Source organism: Electrona antarctica, assembly GCF_951216825.1.
Source record: "Electrona antarctica genome assembly, chromosome: 18".
Lineage (NCBI taxonomy): Eukaryota > Metazoa > Chordata > Actinopteri > Myctophiformes > Myctophidae > Electrona > Electrona antarctica.
In genome coordinates this window covers 43,675,503-43,687,598 of record NC_136799.1, presented here as the reverse complement: position 1 = coordinate 43,687,598, position 12,096 = coordinate 43,675,503, and positions in this window count along the sequence as shown.

The following is a 12,096-nucleotide window of genomic DNA, read 5'->3' as shown; positions in this document are numbered from 1 at the left end:
GGACTCGGGTCTAAAAGCGTTAATGTAAAACGATGGCGTACGTAGCCCGGCCCGGCGTTGCCAGTGACTCACAGCTCTTTGCAGGAGTTGTGGTGAGTCAGTAAGTATAGTTGCTGTTGGTTGTGAACTTGTCGTCTTGTTCATGGTGGCGTACGTGCAGTGGTGGAAAAAGTACTCAATTGTTTGACTTAAGTAAAAGTACCAATACTGCAATTTAGAACTACTCCGTTACAAGTAAAAGTACGGAATTGAAAATGTACTTGAGTAAAAGTACAAAAGTATCGGCATCAAAATGTACTTAAAGTACTAAAGGTAAAAGTACTTGTTGTGCAGAATGTGCCATTTCACAAGTTCAAAATGTGTACAAAATCTATTGATTTCGGCACGCTGTAGTGCCGAAATGATTTCGGCTCGTCAGAAATGTTCAGTAGCACCGAAGAGACGACTTTAGGACGGTATACCCGCCCCCCCGAACCTCAAATGACGTCACATTGTAGGCTCTACTGAGCCGAACCGACTTTTATTCGGCTCTAAAATAGATAGTATGAATCGTGCCTTACAATAGAGATGAAAGTGTCCAACATTTTTAAGTTGCTGTTTCTTGACCAATCCAGTCTCTGGCTGCTGCAGCAGCTTGAAATGGCAACAAACCCAGTTCAGGGTTGTTGTTTTTTTGTGGGGGGAATTACTACAACAAGGGGACATGAGCTAAATCCATATGGGTGGCCCACACTGCTACAATCATCATAGTTCACTGGTCAGCCCGGGGCTTATCTCATGATAGCGGTGGCTCACACTATCGCCTGCTTTGGAAAGTGAAAGTCAAAGCCTTGGTCCTCCTATACAGTCACGGACGAATTATGGCTTGTGCCAAGTGTGCACGTGCACAGGGGGCCCTGAGCCAATGGGGGCCCTTGGATTCAGAATGTCCTCAAAGTCACGCTTCCAACAAGCTCTGAACTGAGCAGGTTGGACTTTCCGTTCCAGAGATAATGGCCAAACACATCTTGAAAACGGCCACTTTATAGCCGATTTTTCAATCGCCGACTTTCGCCATTGTCGCTTTTCTTTAACCCATTTAGACCTGCGGTCGATTCTACAAATATCTTCTAAAGGAGCCCCAGAATTATATGTAATTGGCCGAGGACCCCGAACTCAAAATATGTAGTTTCAGGGACCTCCCAGAAGCAAAGATTTGAAAGAATGTGAACGCTGTGAAAGAATATATATATTCAAAGATGTGCGCCACATTTTCACGATTTTTCAAAACTAGCAGATCTACAAGCTTGTAGAGCTGCACTCGGTGCAGCACTATGAGCTTGTAGATCTGCTATTTTTCAATAGCTAAAGTATAACATAATGCCAAAAGGGTACTTTAGCTGGGGGGGGGGGGGGGTCCATGGAAGGAGCCAGCTTAGATGGTCCGGGATGGTCTGGTTAGGATGCCTCTCTCCCTCGTCTCCCTAGGCAGGTCATCGATGCACGTCCCACTGGGAGGAGACTCCGGGGCAGACCAAGGCGCAGTTGGAGGAAACACATCGACTCACTGGCCATGGAACGTCTCGGGATCCCCCCCAGGAGGAAGTCACAAATGTTGCTCTGGAGAGGGAAGTCTGGAGCTCTCTGGTGGAGCTGTTCCGCGACCCAACTACGGATAAGCGGTTGAAGAGGATGGATGGATGGATGGATGGATGGATGGATAGAGACACACGGGGACTACAAATTTCACGCCCCCAAATGAGACAGCGGCCCCACTTCTGGTCCGTTTCAACTGTGTACTGCAGCTGCCAATGCAATCCCTATGAGATGCATCATGAAATACCCTAATTTCACTGGTTAATTACTGAGGCCATAGCGATTTTGTTTGTGTTCTAATAAAGTGTCCCATATGTTTGATTTGTCCTTTTCAATGTCACATACCTGCCATCTCAATATACATCCTACAATGTACTATAATATACTCCATCAGTTTGTGAAAAGTGCTAGCATTGTAAATCTCAAGTCAAAGTGGTCGCACGGTATATACGTCACGGTTGCATCCCTTGAGGTTTTCAATACCCAGATATATTTGTTGTATTTCGTTTTATATGCTATGTATTTGTTGAAAATGAACTAAACAGCTTATTGCAAGACTATTATTAATACTCATCTGGAGAATTCACTAGGTAGTTGAAAATGTCACTCCTCCATTTAGCTGGGTTATTTTCCCCTTGCAACTATTCAGCAAAGTTATGTTTCATTCCTTACTGACTGCCAGTAGGCAGTAAACAATAGTGAATATACCTCTCGCGCTCCGCGTAGGTCGAGTCTTAATATAAACAAAGTCATGTGACGTGTAGGCTGACCGTGCGTCCCGGTAGGCTATATAAGCACGTGACAGCCCACACCCGGCCTCTTTTTTCTTCTCGCTACCTGACGTGAGTATCGTAGGTAAGTGTAGCTCCTAGAATCTGTACATCAGTTCTGTATTGCAGGTCCAAAGAGTTGTTAAGACACTATATGTGTCGTGGTGTTGACATCCTGCCTGTGGCTATTGCCGAGAGCGTAAATTGTTGTCCTCTCAAGGCTGTGGTTGTCAAAATTATCACCATTTCTCTTTGTTTGTCTTGAGGATCCCTAGCTACAAACAAACACTCTCATGTTTGTTGTTAAAGGGCTTCCTCCACACACTGGGTGTTGGCCGCGTGCTGCCGGGTTCCCACAGCACTCGCCTAATTTACCTAGTTATATTGTTTGTTGATAATTAAACTAATATTATTAATTCTTAATTTGATTAAGAATATATAATTAGATTCAGATTACTGGAGGTTCCCACGCGGTCTGTGCCTGCACAGTCCTCGCTGGGATTGCCTAGTTAAATATCTGATGGACATTTGTTGTTTGATGATTAATCTAATCAATTAATTCATCTAAATAACTGAATTGTTTAAAAAATTCAGATTACTGGAGGTTCCCACGCGGTCTGTGCCTGCACAGTCCTCGCTGGGATTGCCTAGTTGAATATCTGATTGACATTTTTGTTTGATGATTAATCTAATTAATTAGTTAATCTAAATAACTTAAATTGTTTAAAGACAATTCAGATTACTAGAGGTTCCCACATGGTCTGTGCCTGCACAGTCCTCGCTGGGATTGCCTAGTTAAATATCTGATTGACATTTTTGTTTGATTAATTTACTTAATTAATCAATCTAAATAACAAAAAAAAAACTAAAAAAAAACCTTTGGTTACTGGAGGTTCCCACGCATTCTGTGGCTGCACAGCTCTCGCGGGGATTGCCCAGTTAAGTGTCAAATTGACATTAAGCTAACAGCAGGCCATCTTAGCCTGACCGGTTAGCTACTCTGTTTGCTGGAGGTTACTGACGCGTTCTGTGATCGTACAGTTCTCGCTGGTATTGCCTGGCTATACAACTGGCTTGAGACTACTGAGCTATGGCGCGTACGTCCTGTAGCGCTCAGCTCCAAGTCGACGATGGACATGACTTGTGTCCGACATGCTTGGGTGTCGGTCATCTCAGGGAAGCCCTGATTGACCCATGTATGAACTGTGGCACTCTACCACTCTCTGTGAGAGAGGCTAGGCTGCGTGAGGTGGAGAACCTCCTGTTCAAAGGAAACCTCCCACCTTCTGGGGTCCCCGCTGGGGTCCCTTCTGGTGGGAGGGTGAAGCTCAAAACGCGGGTCTCGCGCCGAGCGCGGTCACCTGGCCCGGAAGAGTTCAACGGCGGCTGTCACGACTGCTCCATATCGCCATGAAATGGACGATTTGAGGGCTGAAATAGAGCGCCTTAAGGCAATAGTACGGCCACCTCCTCCCCCGCCACAGGCGGTCCAGCAGCCACCGCCTCCCCCGCCACAGGCGGTCCAGCAGCCACCGCCTCCTCCGCCACAGGCGGTCCAGGAGCCGGAGGGCGATGATGATCTAGAATTAGATTACGGTTATGATGATGATGACGCCATGTCAACTAGAGCTTCAGACTCTATGTTCCATGACGAGGATGATATCCCCAGGGGGGGCCCTCCCCCGAACGGGGGTTTCAGGTGGATAGTGTGCAGGCTGAGAATGGCTCAGAGACTTCCCGCAGAAGCTCGGGAAGCACTGAGCTGGTGATCGGGCCCTGCACATTGCGTTCAACGCTGCGTGCTGCCCTGGCTAAGATTGAGCTGGATGACCTGTCAGCTGCTCGTGGGGCGAGTAACCCGTTCTTCAAACGGGCTGCCGCCGCTAAAACCACCCTTTGCTGTCCCACCCTCGCCTCACTACCTAAGTCAGCTGAAGGAGTGCTGGGCTGAGCCGGGTGCATCTGCCCACCGAGGCAAGGATGCAAGGACCCTGGCCTCCATGGATAAGGCAGAAGTGCATGGACTGGTTCGCATGCCTCCTGTAGACCAGTGCATTGTTCAGATTACTGGAGGTTCCCACATGGTCTGTGCCTGCACAGTCCTCGCTGGGATTGCCTAGTTAAATATCTGATTGACATTTTTGTTTGATGATTAATCTAATTAATTAGTTAATCTAAATAACTTAATTTGTTTAAAAAAAATTCAGTTACTGGAGGTTCCCACATGGTCTGTGCCTGCACAGTTCTCGCTGGGATTGCCTAGTTAAATATCTGACGTTCTTGTTTGATTGATCTAATTAATTAATTTTTCAATCAAAATAACTTAAAAAAAGAAAGTTACTGGAGGTTCCCACGCATTCTGTGGCTGCACAGCTCTCGCAGGGATTGCCCAGTTAAGTGTCAAATTGACATTAAGCTAACAGCAGGCCATCTTAGCCTGACCGGTTAGCTACTCTGTTTGCTGGAGGTTACTGACGCGTTCTGTGATCGTACAGTTCTCGCTGGTATTGCCTGGCTATACAACTGGCTTGAGACAATGTCCCAAGGTTACAGGCTGCAGTTCCGCCGCCGACCCCCACCACCTTCACGGGTCAGGGTGACTTCAGTCACAGACCCCGTGAAGGCCCAGTGGTTGTCTCAAGAGGTGGCCAAGCTCTTGGACAAACGAGCAATAACAACGGTTCACCCACGTTCACAGAACGAAGGGTTCTACTCCACCTACTTTCTGATCCCAAGGAAAGAAGGGTCTCTCAGGCCTATACTAGACCTAAGAGGGTTAAAGGTACCTCAAGGTCCTTCCGTTTCGGATGCTTCGCACAGTCGACGTCCTACAGGCTATCACACAGGGGGAGTGGTTCACCACAATAGACCTCAAAGATGCCTACTTTCATGTGCCTATACATCCAGAGCACAGAAAGTACGTACGCTTTGCCCTTCAAGGCAAAGTCTACCAGTTTGCCGTTCTGCCGTTCGGCCTGTCTCTGGCTCCCCGCATCTTCACAAGGTGTATGAGGGCAGCCTTAACGTCGCTATGCCTGTCGGGAGTGAAGATACTTCCCTACCTAGACGATTGGCTCATTTGCGCCCCCTCGTTCAGGGAGGCGGAACAGGTGACGTCCAGAGTCCTCGCTCACATCGAGGCACTGGGCATGACCGTAAACCTCGAAAAGAGCTCGTTGCTCCCAACGCAACAGACCACCTTCCTCGGCATGTCCCTAGCTTCGGTATCGATGCAGGCACGACCGACTGCACAGAGGGTGGGGAGAATTCAGAACCTCCTGCGGTCTTTCCGCCTGGGGGCGAGGTTGACCGTCCTAACATGGCTCAGACTGCTCGGCATGCTGACTGCAGTCTCAGCAATCACTCCTCTGGGGCTGCTACATCTACGCCCATTACAGAGGTGGTTCAATGGCCTTCACATGGACCCCTGTCTACACAGGGGGGTCAAGGTCAGAGTCACTCGCAGGTGCCTTGGTTTTCTCCGCCGCTGGCGGGACAATGCATTCCTGCTGAGTGGAGTCCCTCTCGGCTTGGTCCCGGCGAGACGAGAGGTGGTGACAACAGATGCCTCGCCTCAAGGTTGGGGCGCGGTATGGCAGAGGAGGTCAGTCCAGGGGGTATGGCGCTCTCGATGGAGAGGACGCCATATCAATGTGCTAGAACTCCGGACTGTTTCCCTGGCGCTGAAGCACTTCTTGCCCTTTCTCAGGGGGAAGCACGTGCTCATTCGGACAGACAGCACCTCAGTGGTGTTTCATGTCAACCATCAGGGAGGGACCAGGTCTCTGGAGTCCCTGAGGGAAGCCCATCGCCTGTGGACGTGGGCTTATCCTCTACTTTCCTCGATGAGGGCTATGCACCTGCCAGGCAGATTAAACTCTGTGGCAGATTATCTGTCTCGTCAGAGACTGCCCCCTGGGGAGTGGAGATTGCACCCCCAGGTGGCACAATTGATATCGGATCGGCACGGGGTAGCCTACGTAGATCCATTCGCCTCAAAAGGCACGACTCATTGTCCTCTGTGGTTCAGCCTGGCAGAGACCAGTGCCCCACTCGGGATGGACGCTCTCGCCAACGCTTGGCCGAGAGCGCTCCTTTATGCATTTCCCCCGATCCACCTGTTGTTGCCTGTGCTTCACAGGGTGAGATCGTCAGATGACAGAGTTCTCTTGGTGGCCCCCAGGTGGCCCTCGAGAATATGGTATTCAACGCTCCTCAGTCTGTTGAACGGGGATCGATGGCAGCTTCCAGTGAGGATAGACCTCCTGTCCCAGCTGGACGGGAAGGTGTGGCATCCATCGCCGAGCCTCCTTCAGCTTTGGGTAGGGCCACTGAAAGGGATCAGTCACTCTTGAGTGGGCTAGGCCCCTCAATATGTGAGACCTTGCGAAATGCAAGGGCCCCTTCCACAAGGTTGGTGTACTCTAATTGCTGGGCTGCTTTCTCATTATGGTGCAGCGACAGGGGTCTGGACCCAGTCTCTTGCCCTATACAACACGTACTACATTATTTACAGTGTCTACTGGATGCCGGCCGTGCAGCCTCCACCTTGAAGGTGCACACGGCCGCTATATCCTTCAATCATAGCCATATTGATGGCAGGTCAGTTGGTGCGCATTACTGGGTGACACAGTTTCTGCGCGGTGCCAAGAGGTTACGCCCCCCTAGGGTGAGGCGTACTGCAGCTTGGGACCTGCCTCTGGTCCTGCAGGCATTGAGCAGGGCGCCCTTTGAGCCTATGGCTGGGTCGTCCTTGAGCTCGTTATCGATTAAGACTGCCTTTCTGTTGGCAGTTACGACAGCTAAGCGTGTGAGTGAGCTCCATGCACTTTCTATTAGCCCCGCATGCCTTCGGTGGAAGGCTAGCGGCACGGGGGTCACACTTTGGCCAAATGTGTCATTCTTGCCTAAAGGTTGTGCCCCCCGATTATGTTAACCAGGCCATAGAGTTGGCGGCATTCCATCCTCCCCCGTTTACATCCGAGGCGGAGGAAAGGGCCCACTTACTGTGTCCAGTCCGTGCGTTGCAACTGTACATTCAGGCAACACGGGATATTAGACGCTCAGAGCAACTGTTTGTGTGCTACGGCGGAAAGAATAGAGGAGGCGCGCTGTCTAAACAGCGGCTATCCCACTGGGCAGTGGATGCGATTAAGAAGGCTTATGAAGCATCTGGTAAACCTGCCCCCTCCGAGGTCATCTGCCATTCTACCAGGGGCGTTGCCACATCCTGGGCGGCGATGAGAGGGGTGTCACTGGCGGACGTCTGTGCGGCGGCGTCTTGGACAGCCCCTTGCACGTTCTCGAGGTTCTATCGCCTTGATGTGGCCTCTGGATCCTCACTGACGTCAGCGATCCTGCCACTGGCTGTTACGGCAGTTTAGTAGGTTGGTTCGATTCCTCGTGACACTTCTGGTATGAGTCATCCACTATTGTTTACTGCCTACTGGCAGTCAGTAAGGAATGAAACATAACGCAAGTTACGAATGTAACTATGGTTATGTGAATTCCTGGATGACTGCCAGTAATAACGGTCACTCGGAATCTTTCAGGGCGAGAAGATTCTTAAGAGGCCGGGTGTGGGCTGTCACGTGCTTATATAGCCTACCGGGACGCACGGTCAGCCTACACGTCACATGACTTTGTTTATATTAAGACTCGACCTACGCGGAGCGCGAGAGGTATATTCACTATTGTTTACTGCCTACTGGCAGTCATCCAGGAATTCACATAACCATAGTTACATTCGTAACTTGCGTTAATTATACAACAAGTTGACAGCGGTAAAACACACCGTCGGAGCTCTGTGGTAGGTAGAACATATATAGTAAGCCTGTGACATGTTCAAAATATAGACATGAATAACAAAGTCAGTCGGGATCGGGATGTATATTGAGAATTCCACTCTTCAAAGTCGGCGCTCGTAGCAAAGGCAGTGACGTCCCTTAAAAGCGACATGTTCTCTGTCTGCCGTCTCCCCTCTGCTCCGTTAACATTATGGGTAACTCATTCAAGTGGTAAATTAAATGTGAAATACATCCTCTATTGAGAAAACAACAATATATGTTGACAAAGACACTTCATACATTTGGAAACATATTTTTATTCAAATCAATATAGTCTTCAGTTCATTTCATATTATTTTAAAAGTAGGCTAACTACAGTTGAATTTCAATGGACTTCTATGGGCTGGCCTGCAGTATCCGTGCCAACGGACCAGAAGTGGGGACGCTGTCTCATTTGGGGGCGTGAAAGTTGTAGTCCCCGTGTGTCTCTATGGATTGACATGAAATAGGTTGAGCACCACTGACATAGAAACATGCGTTTTTTTCAGAAAACTGTTAGGATTTAGAAGACATTTTGTAGAATCTTGTAAAATGGGTTAATCCGTCCCTGCCTACTATATATGCTATATGTCTTTCTGCAATACGTCTGGCTGCAGGAGAGCAGTGTTGGAAGAAGTACTCACGTGTTTTACTGAAGCAAAAGTATCAATTGTAAACAAGTAAATGTTCGGTGTTACTCTGTATTATTTACTTGACTAAAAGTTCAAAAGTGCTGGCATCAAAATGCCAGCACATATTTTCAGATGGGGGTGGGCAGCCAATTACATGTTTGATAACGACTGACATAGAAACACGGGTTTTTCAGAAAACTGCCATGATTTAGAAGACATTTGTAGAATCGTCCTCAGGTCTAAAAGGTAAAGTAGCCTACTCATTATGCAGAATGTCCCATGATGCCATTTCACACAAAATGTATGAAAAAAAAATAGCCGATCTACAACACGTCGCAAAGCAATCTTGTAGATCGGCTATTTTGAGCTTGAGCTAGTTTGAGCCTTGCAGATCAGATATTTTAAATTGTAGGTCTGAAGTGGTCAATAAAGTATATTTGTGAAAGTATTGAACATTGTACTCAAGTATAGTCAAAGAATACCTCAAAATTGTACTTAAGTACATTACTTGAGAAAATGTAGTACTTGTAGTTACTTTCCAGCAGTGCAGGAGAGCTGTCAGCAGAGAGGCATCAACCTGATTACCTCAGGGCCAGGGGTCTCTCATCCCCGTCAGAGACCACCCCTCCTCCGTGTGAATACTTAGACCTGAGAGCGATTCTAAAAAAAATATCTTCTAAATCCTGACAGTTTTCTGAAAAACCCTATATGTTTGGGTCAGTGGATCTCAACCTTTTTCATGTCAAGGACCCCCAAAAATTATCTTTGGCCGCGGACCCCCATCTGAAAATATGGACACCCCAGAAGCAAAGATTTGAGTTAAAAAACGTTTGCTCGGAGAGAATATATATTCAGAGATATTTGCGACACATTTTCACGATTTTTTAAAAATATCAGATCTACAAGCTCTACAAGATCTACAAGCTCGTAGCGCGGCACTCTGTGCCGCGCTACGAGCTTGTAGATCTGCTATTTTTCAATAGCTAAAGTATAACACAATGCTTAAAGCGGGTTCCCGCCCAGAATGAGTTAAGGCTTCAATGCTCGCGTCACGTCACCTCAAATAGACAGGAGAGCAGAACATAATGCTCACTTCACACGGCTTTGAAATGGGCACAGGTGTCTAAAGTATACTCACCTTTTTTTCTTTATTTTTCATTTTTTACTTTACTTAGTACTGACAGTACCAGTACTGCGATATAGAAGTACAAGTAAAAGTCCGGAATTCAAAATGTACTTAATGTACAAAAGTATTAACATCACAATGTACTTAAAGTACCAAACGTAGAAAGTACTGTCATTGTGCAGAATGTCCCATTTCAAGTTTTCAAATGTACAGTTGGAGGCCATCGATATTGTCCTTTTCTTTTTGCTGAGGTTTGCGTGATCTGCGCAAAAGGACAGTTAACCCATTTTGGGCGGGAACCCCTTTTGGTGTTTTAAACATTATGTTATAATTTAGCTATTGAAAAATAGCAGATCTACAAGCTCATAGTGCGCCACCGAGTGGCGCGCTACGAGCTTGTAGGTCTGCTATTTTTGAAAAATCGTGAAAATATTTATTTCAGAAAACTGGAGGATTTAGAAGGATTTTTTAAATTTTTGAGGTCAAGCCTAAATGGGTCAAATGATAAGGGACAATATCGGTGGCACCCAACTGTATATACCACTCTTTTGAAAATAGCAGACCTGCAAACTTCACAATGTGCTGCATCGCGGCTCATATTTGTGAGCTTGTAGATTGGCTATTTTCAAACAGTCGAAATGTATATACAGGGCTGAAGTAGGTAATGCATACAAGTGTCTACAAAATAACAGCTGACAGCTATAAGGTTTTCAAATAATTGTAGTGGAGTAAAAGATACCTCTGAGATGTAGTGGAGTAGTAGTAAAAGTACTGAAAATTGGAAATACTCCAGTAAAGTAAAATAATTAAAAAAAACAGTACAGTACTTGAGTAAATGTACTTTAATAGTTAATTTATACCACTGATAATGGACTGGACAAAGGCCAGAAGAGAGAGGATACAAAAACAAGATTGATTGATACATGTTTAGTGTTAAAATGGAGATGACAGACAAGACAAAGCAGCCAAAACATGCGAGGTGTGCGGCAGGCAGGCAGAGAACGACACAGGCCTATACATTTAAACTTGTACGTTGGCAAACGAGGAGCAGAACCTGGCCGCCGTCCGCCGTCTTCAACGTCACCCAATCAATCACGAGGAAAGGATCACAACAAGTACAGATCGAGGCTCAGCCCGGGCACTTGTTCAAGTGTGCTACATATACAGTTGGGTGCCACCGATATTGTCCCTTATCATTTGACCCATTTAGGCCTGACCTCAACATTTTAAAAAATCCTTCTAAATCCTCCAGTTTTCTGAAATAAATATTTTCACGATTTTAAAAAAAATAGCAGACCTACAAGCTCGTAGCGTGCCACTCGGTGGCGCGCTATGAGCGTGTAGATCTGCTATTTTTCAATAGCTAAATTATAACATAATGTTTAAAACACCAAAAGGGGTTCCCGCCCAAAATGGGTTAACTGTACTTTTGCGCAGATCACGCAAACCTCAGCAAAAAGAAAAGGACAATATCGATGGCCTCCAACTGTAGGCCATTAAAAAAAAATCCTTCTCCATTTGGTCAAGTTTCTAGCTCTCTTGGAGATTTATTTTTCCTGGGTTCTATACCTCGATCCCTGCAACCACCCTTGAGTTTTGTTTTAGCAGGAAACCTGGCTTGAATGTTAAAAAAGACAGGCAGTTGGAGAGTGCGGCCGGGTACTATAGCGCAGTCTGCATGACAGATGTTTCCTGAATTAAAGCCATGTCACGTCCCCGACGTATGTTCCAACAGCTCTGCGGTTCTACTGTTTAATGTATACTTTCTGGCATTGCCTGCCACCTTGGCCAGAATAAGCCGTCTCCACAACAACACACAGTGCACTGCACACGTTGGCCTGACTGGAGAAACGCCTTCATTATAGGCTGACCATCAATCTAAGTAAGAGGCTTAACCCATTGGGACCCCCTTTTGGGGTTTTAAGCATTATGAAAAATAGCAGATCTACAAGCTCATAGAGCGGCACAGAGTGCCGTGCTATGAGCTTGTAGATCTGCTATTTTTGAAAAATGTGAAAATATATGGCGCAAATCTTTAGAGCGAACGTTTTAACTCAAATCTTTGCTTCTGGAGGGGTGGGGGGAGTGGGCCCTGGAACAACATATTTTCAGATGGGGGGGTTGGCGGCCAAATACATATATTTTTGGGGGTCCTTGACATGAAAATG